This window comes from Bubalus bubalis, chromosome 20, assembly GCF_019923935.1.
Source record: "Bubalus bubalis isolate 160015118507 breed Murrah chromosome 20, NDDB_SH_1, whole genome shotgun sequence".
In the NCBI taxonomy this organism is placed as follows: Eukaryota; Metazoa; Chordata; class Mammalia; order Artiodactyla; family Bovidae; genus Bubalus; species Bubalus bubalis.
Window position 1 is genome coordinate 4,465,051 of NC_059176.1, and position 6,802 is coordinate 4,471,852.

The 6,802-nt window shown below is 51.1% G+C and overlaps 1 long non-coding RNA gene across 1 annotated transcript; it reads left to right on the forward strand.

Annotated features, from left to right (window-relative positions):
- Window positions 1-2,808: 2,808 nt before the first annotated feature.
- On the forward strand, window positions 2,809-6,476 carry LOC123330788. Its single transcript, XR_006546956.2, has 2 exons — window positions 2,809-5,657; window positions 5,862-6,476. It is a non-coding gene; the product is annotated as an uncharacterized LOC123330788 (long non-coding RNA).
- Window positions 6,477-6,802: the final 326 nt, after the last annotated feature.

A 6,802-nucleotide genomic window follows, 5' to 3' on the forward strand; every position in this document is an offset into this window, starting at 1 on the left:
AACCCAGGATCCAGCTCGAGTCTCCTGCATCGCAGATAGATTTTTTACCGTCTGTGCCACCAGGGAAGCCCACAGTGAGATATTACTACTTGCCTATTAGAACAGTCCAAATGAAAAATAGTCACAAGGTCTTCCCTGGCGGTCCAGTGGTTGAGGATTTGTCTTCCAATGCAGGGGACTCAGGCTCAATCCCTGGTCTAGGAACCAAGATCATACATGCCACTCTGCAGCTAAGCCTGCACACCACAGCTAGGGAAGCCCACACGCTACAGCCAAGACCCAGTGCAGCAAAAAAAAAAAAAAAAAATAGTGACGACCCTGAGAAAAACGTCAGTGTCCTCCAACTGAAGGACATTCTATGAAATACTCAGAAAAATAGTGATAACACCAAATGCTGGCGAAGATACAGAGAAGTGGAACATCTCACGCATTAGTCCCCAGTGTAAAATGGCCACTCTGGAAAACTTCAGCAGTTGGAAAAAAAAAAAAAAAAAACAATGCAGTAAGCACAACACTTACCTTAGAAGCCAGCAATTCCATTCCTGGGCATTTATCCCGGGGAGATGAGAACTTCTGTTTGCACAAAAACCTGTGCGTGGTGTTCGTAGCAGCTTCAATAGCCAGAAACTGGGGATCCAAATGCCGTTCAGTGGGTGAGCAGCTAAACAAACCGTGGTCCATCAGGCTGTGGACCAGCGCCCAGGGACAAAAAGGAGCTGACCGTGGGGGCACGTGGTGAGGACGGACCTCAGGGGCATCAGGCTGAGTGAGGAAAACTGGTCTTGAAACATTCCACACAACGTTCTCAAAATGACAAAATGAAGAACGGCTTAGGGGTTGCCAGGGGCTGGAGATGGGAAGAGGGGAAATAGGGAGGGGGGTGTGACAGAAGGATGCAGCTCGGGGACCCTCCCGGTGGTGGAACGGTTCCGCATCTTGATCGTGGTGGTGGTTATGCAAACGTGCCCAGGGCGTAAAATTGCACAGAACTAAGTGCACGTAACTGCCCTGCTGTGCACTGCCTTGCCCACTCCAGGTTCCTATGTTGACGCCTAATCCCCAGGCTGGTGTATCAGAGGTGATGAGAAGTGATGAGATCGAGAGGGTGGAGCCCTCCTGTTAGGGTTAGTGCCGTAATAAAAGAGGCATTCTCTTTTATGGCACTCTCTAGGACCAGAGAGGTCGTCTCTCCCCTCTGTGTGTGGACACAGCAAGAAGGCGGCTGTCCGCACACCAAGAGGAGAGTCCTTACCAAGAACTGAACTGGCCAGCAGCTTGATCTTGGACTTTGTAGCTTCCAGAACTGTGAGCACTAAAGTGTCTGTTGTTGAACCCGTCTGCGGTATTTGGTTCTGGCAGCCTGATCAGATTAAGATTGCCTATAAAACAGGCAAAATCTGAATAATGTCTGTGGGTTACACTGAGGTCAGTTTCCTGCTTTTGATTCTGAACTGCAGTTATGCAAATTGGTATCCCTGAGCGGAAGGTAGGTGAAGAGTGCATGAGACTCCTTTGTACGGTTTTGGCAAGTTTCTGTGAATCTCTAATTAGTTCCAAAAAAGAGGAAAAAAAAAAAAAAAAAAGAAGGGAGAGGACAGATGCCCAGAGGGCTTACTCGTGAACAAAAGCCAAGCATGTCAGGGATTTGAGAAATTGGGGAAATGTGTGATGAGCAGGTTTGTTCTGTCCATGGAGGCCTGTCTAGCGGTCAGAAGTCGGGAGAGGTTCACTCAGGTAAGGAGGAAGGGGCGTGCCCCCAAGAATCATTCTGCCAGGGATGCGATGTGACCCTTGGCCTGGAGCTAGAGTGTGTCCGCTGGGCTCTTCGCTCTCTGCTGTGTGGGGACAGGCGAGTGCGGCGGGGGCAGGCAGGGACTTGTGTCCCCTGGCCCCTCACCCCCTGAGAACCTGCCCCAGTTCTCACTGGAGCACACGGGCTGGTACCTCCAGCAGTAACATTTTCACCAGGGCAGGGTCTTCTGGGGCTTCTGCAGCCACGAGCCGCAGCCTGGGCTTCCCGCAGAAATAAGTAATTACACAGTCTTGCTTTGCATATTAGGAGCTATCTGCATCCCACTCTGCTAAGTTACATGAGGACACAATTTATCTTTAGCCCGAAGCCACCTGCTTGGTAATCTGTTTCTCTGTACCCAATTGATCCCACCATCCACACATTAGCTGGAGGAACGGCTGACTTTATTTAAAGCAATCGGCTCGTACGTATAGAAGCCGGACAGGGTGGTCCGGCACACGCCCATCTCGGGGGCCTCAGCCTGCGGGCAGCCCTGCCCTTCTCTGAACCATGGGGCAGTCTACCCCGGGGCCAGGCTGGTGAGGGACACAGAGCTCCTGTAGCAAAACCCTGGACCCCATCAGGAAGGCTTCGCGTGCAGATTGTGGGCTGAGATTTTCCCCCGTCACTCTCTAAGGATACTTCTTCATGTTAATATTTTGGTCCCCCTTCTAGACAAATGTTTAAATTGGTGAATGAAAATCTGGAAGTGTTTGTACCCGGTGCTGTTCAATGTCGGGTAAATTATGAAATGTATGTGGTCTTGGTGTCTGAGTATCTCTGGAGTTTGAGCCTTTAGGGGAACAGAGTTGCCTCGTGTCCCGAGTTTGGCTGTTGTTCAGTCGCTCTGTCGTGTCCGACTCTTTGCGACCCCATGGACTGCAGCACGCCAGGCTTCCCTGTCCCTCACCATCTCCTGGAGTTGGCTCACACTCATGTCCATTGAGTTGGGGTGTGTGTGTGTGTGTGTGTGTGTATTAATCGCTCAGTCATGTCTGACTCTTTGCGACCCCGTGGACTGTAGCCTGCTAGGCTCCTCTGTGCATGGAATTATTCAGGCAGGAATACTGGAGTGGGTTGCCATTTCCTTCTCCAATTGAGTCGGTGGTGCCATCCAAATATCTCATCCTCTGTTGCGAATCTTTCTTAAGTACTCCTCCCCTCACTTGCCCACGACTGGGCAGCCACACACATGCACAGACTCCCACGACTCTCTCTCTCTAGATTCTTCTTCCAGGTTCATTACGTTTTCAAACTCCCTTCTAACTCTTGCATGGCAGTCAGGGTCTGCTGTAAGGCTTGCGCCCACATGGACTGAATTAAAAGGATAAACAAATGTAGATTATAACCAAACCACGTGAAACTGGGCAGGTGGTGGACTTTCAGTGAGTGAGGGGCTTGATCAGTCCCTTGAGAAGGGCGCTCTGGGAGGATGTGGACCCTTGTTGGGGGCAGCTCTCAGCAGATCACAAGGTCACCTTCACAAGATCAGGGAAGTCATCTGCACTCTCTAGAGCAGATGAGAGGGCTGGCGGACCTGTGGGTGCCCACCCGCCACTGGACCCACAGCCCCACCTGTGGACCCCTTAATGCATCTGGGACACAGCTAACCAGATGCACGTTGCTTCTCTGCCTGTTTGATTCTAAAACTTTTTTTTATCCCCCCAGATGAAACCCCCCATGATGGTTGATTTTAAGTGTCAACTGGGATTCCTGGACAGCTGTTGAAAACATTATTTCTGGGTGTGTCTGTGAGGATGCTTCTGGAATAGATTAGCGTTTGCATGGGTGACTTGACTGGAGAAACCTGCCCTCACCAATGCACACGGGCGTCTCCCTGTCTGGGGAGGGCATGGATAGACAATAATGGCAGAGAAAGGGTGAACTCTCCCTGCTCTCCCATCTCTCCTGCCCCGACATTGATGCTCCTAGTTCTTGGCCCTTCTGGGAACTATGCCACCCATTTTCTGGGCCCTCAGCTTACACACATCAGGCTTGGGACTTCTCCGTCTCCAGAATTATTCGAGCCAGACCTTCATAGTAAATCCCTATCTTCTCTCTCTCTATTCTCCTGGTGCTGTTTCTCTGGGAAATCCTTGCCTATAGAACCCCATTCCTACTAAGAATTCACTCCCTACCTTCTCCCTCTAGCCACTGGCTACCATTCATCTACTTGCTAACTCTATGGAGATTCCTGTTCTGGAGAGTGCATATCAATGGAATCATATAGGTGGGCTTTTGTGTCTGGCTTATTTCACTTAGCATCATGTTGTCAGCGTTCATCCGTGTGGTACTTCCTTCCTTTGTACTGCTACATCATATTCTGTTGTACAGGTAGACCAGCCTTTATTTGTCCATCCAGCCTTTGAGCCTGCCCAGAGCCTCTGGGTGTCTTGAGGGCTTCATCGTGAGGGGCCTTCAGGATTGAGAGCTGCTGGAAAGTGACTTTGTGTGACCTCGGTGCCTAGAACAGCGCCTATGCAGAGGGCATATCCAGCAGGCGTTGTTTAGCCACTCAGTCGTGTTCGACTCTTTTGCAACCCCATGGACTGTAGCCAACCAGGCTCCTCTGTCCATGGGATTCTTCAGGTGGGAATACTGGAGTGGGTTGCCATTTCCTTCTCCAGGAGATCTTCCCGACCCAGGGATGGAATCCGCATCTCCTGAACTGGTAGGTGGATTCTTTACCACTGAGCCACCAGTGAAGCCCAGCAGATACCTGCTGAATAGCGCGTGGATGAATGAGTGAGCATGTGCTGGGAGAAATGATGAGTGTCTGTGCTCTAAGCTCCTGGGGGGAAGAGGGGGTGTGCCAGCTGCTAAAACCACTTTGGGGAGAAAACAACGCAGAGCTCTGGGGGACAAGCCTGGGACTGGGAGCCAGGAACCTGGCCATGGTTCTGACGGCACATTGACTTTGTCAGTTACTTAGAAAAGAGAAGCGAGTTTCCTGTTGCAGCTGTAACAAGTCCCCACACGCTCTATGGCTTAAAACCGCACACGTGTCTTATCCCACAGTTCCGGAGGTCAGAAGCCTGACTTGAGTCTTTGGTCTAAAATCAAGGTGTCAGCAGGGCTGTGCCTCTTCTGGGGGTTTGGGGAGAAGACCTGTTTGCTCGCCTTTTCCAGCTCCTAGAGGTGCCCATATGCCTTGGCTTGTGGTCCTTTCGTGCAGCCTCAAAACCAGCAGGGTACACATCTCTGCCCCTTCTTCTTCCATCTCATCTATGCAGCCAAGAAAGCCTCTCCCCTCCTAAGGGCTGGGGTGTGATCGGATCAGGACCATCAGATAATCCACCATGATACTGCATCTCAAAATCTTTAATTTAATCACCTCCGCAGCAAACCTTTTCCATGTAAGGTAGCGTACTCCCAGATTCTGGAATTAGGATATGAACATCTTGGAGTGGGGGCTTTATTCTGTTGACCACAGAAGCCTCTTGGCCTGAGGCTCGGTTTCCCCAGAGGAGGGGAGGGACGGCAGACAGTTTCCAAGATGCTTCCCAGCTCTTGGTGCAGGTCATCACAGCAGGAAAGAATGAGGACTCCTAACTTAATGATGGAGTTCTATATCATTGGAGCAGATGCCTGGAGCTCGCCCCATCTGGAAGATGCTCTCTCAGACGTTTCCACTTGTTTTCTTCCTGGCTCCTATCGCTGGCCTCTGAGAGCATCGCCTCCTCTTTTCACAGGTGAGGGACGTGAGCTTCAGGGAAGCCAGGTGAAGCCCCTGAGATGACCTGTCTCAAAAATGGGGGCCTGACTGCCCCCAAACACCCTGCCTCATCGCGTCTGTCTAACTCTGGAGCTGTGGAGTTCTCCAGTTTACACTTGGTGATTTTGGAGAAATGCAAACCACTTTAGGGTATTTAAAAATCCAATGCATTTAAAATTTTAAATCGATCATTTTAGGAAGCTGGAACGTGCAATGAATTTAGTCATTAATCTCAAAGTTTTGGAAGCAGACTTCCTGCGTGAAAGAAAATAAAAAGGAGTGTGGGGCGGGGGGTGGGGGTGGGGGAGGGTTTGTTGATGTGATTTTAATGGTTCAGTTCTTTGCTTCCTTGAGTTTTTTCTTTGAAGATGGAGCTGCAAGAGAAACTACTGAGCAGTGGGCCACATCTGGAGCTCCTAGCGCAGAAACATCTGTGTCTGTGTGTGCACAGCTCGGGTCTGGGTGCCCCCTCTCTCAGGCTGGCACCTGTGGATCCTGCCATGTGCCCAGGAGACCAGCACATGGGCACTGCTTCTCAGATGAGGAACAGAGAGATTACCAAGCCCCCAGCAACGTGCGATGAGCATTTCTTCTCAACCAAGTTCTCTGCTCCACCTCTGGCTTCTCCATGGGTCTTATGGATCAGCCCCAAAGACGGAAGGCGATGGGAGGGGAGCACATAGATCCCGTTGGCTTGGCAACTGCCCTTTCAACAGTTTAGTTGTTTCAAGGGACCCAGCGAGCTCTCTGAGCGGAGGGAAGGATGGCGCACACATGACTGTAAGGGCTGGCGCCTGAGTCCTCTCTGCCTGCTGAGCCTTGGAGAGCTACCGCCTGAGGATGAACCCAGGAAGCCCCGAGTGGGGCTCCCTGGCAGAACCCCAGGGTGGAGTTGTCCTTCCGGGTCCCCTTGTTGGAACTTTGTGGGTGCCGTTTGGGATCTTGGCGGTCCTGTTCAGAGAATACATGTGATTCATCTCTTTCTCCAGGTGTGTCCTCATTCAACAGACACGTGTTACACATCCTGAGAGCTCCAGGGGATAAAACAGACAACGTGTTACATATCCTGAGAGCTCCGGGGGATAAAAGATGAAGGAGAAGTGTTTCCTGCCCTCCAGGAGCTCACAGTCAAAGGAAAGACACACGACCAGGCAGACTGGGGAAGCCTGTGACGATTGTCCTTTGCTGATTTCCTCATTCATTCATCGAGTGCTTCTTGGAAGCTGCTGCTGGGGCCAGGAACCCTGGGCGCTGAGAGGCGAGGAATCCACATGAAGCTGTGAAAATATCATTAA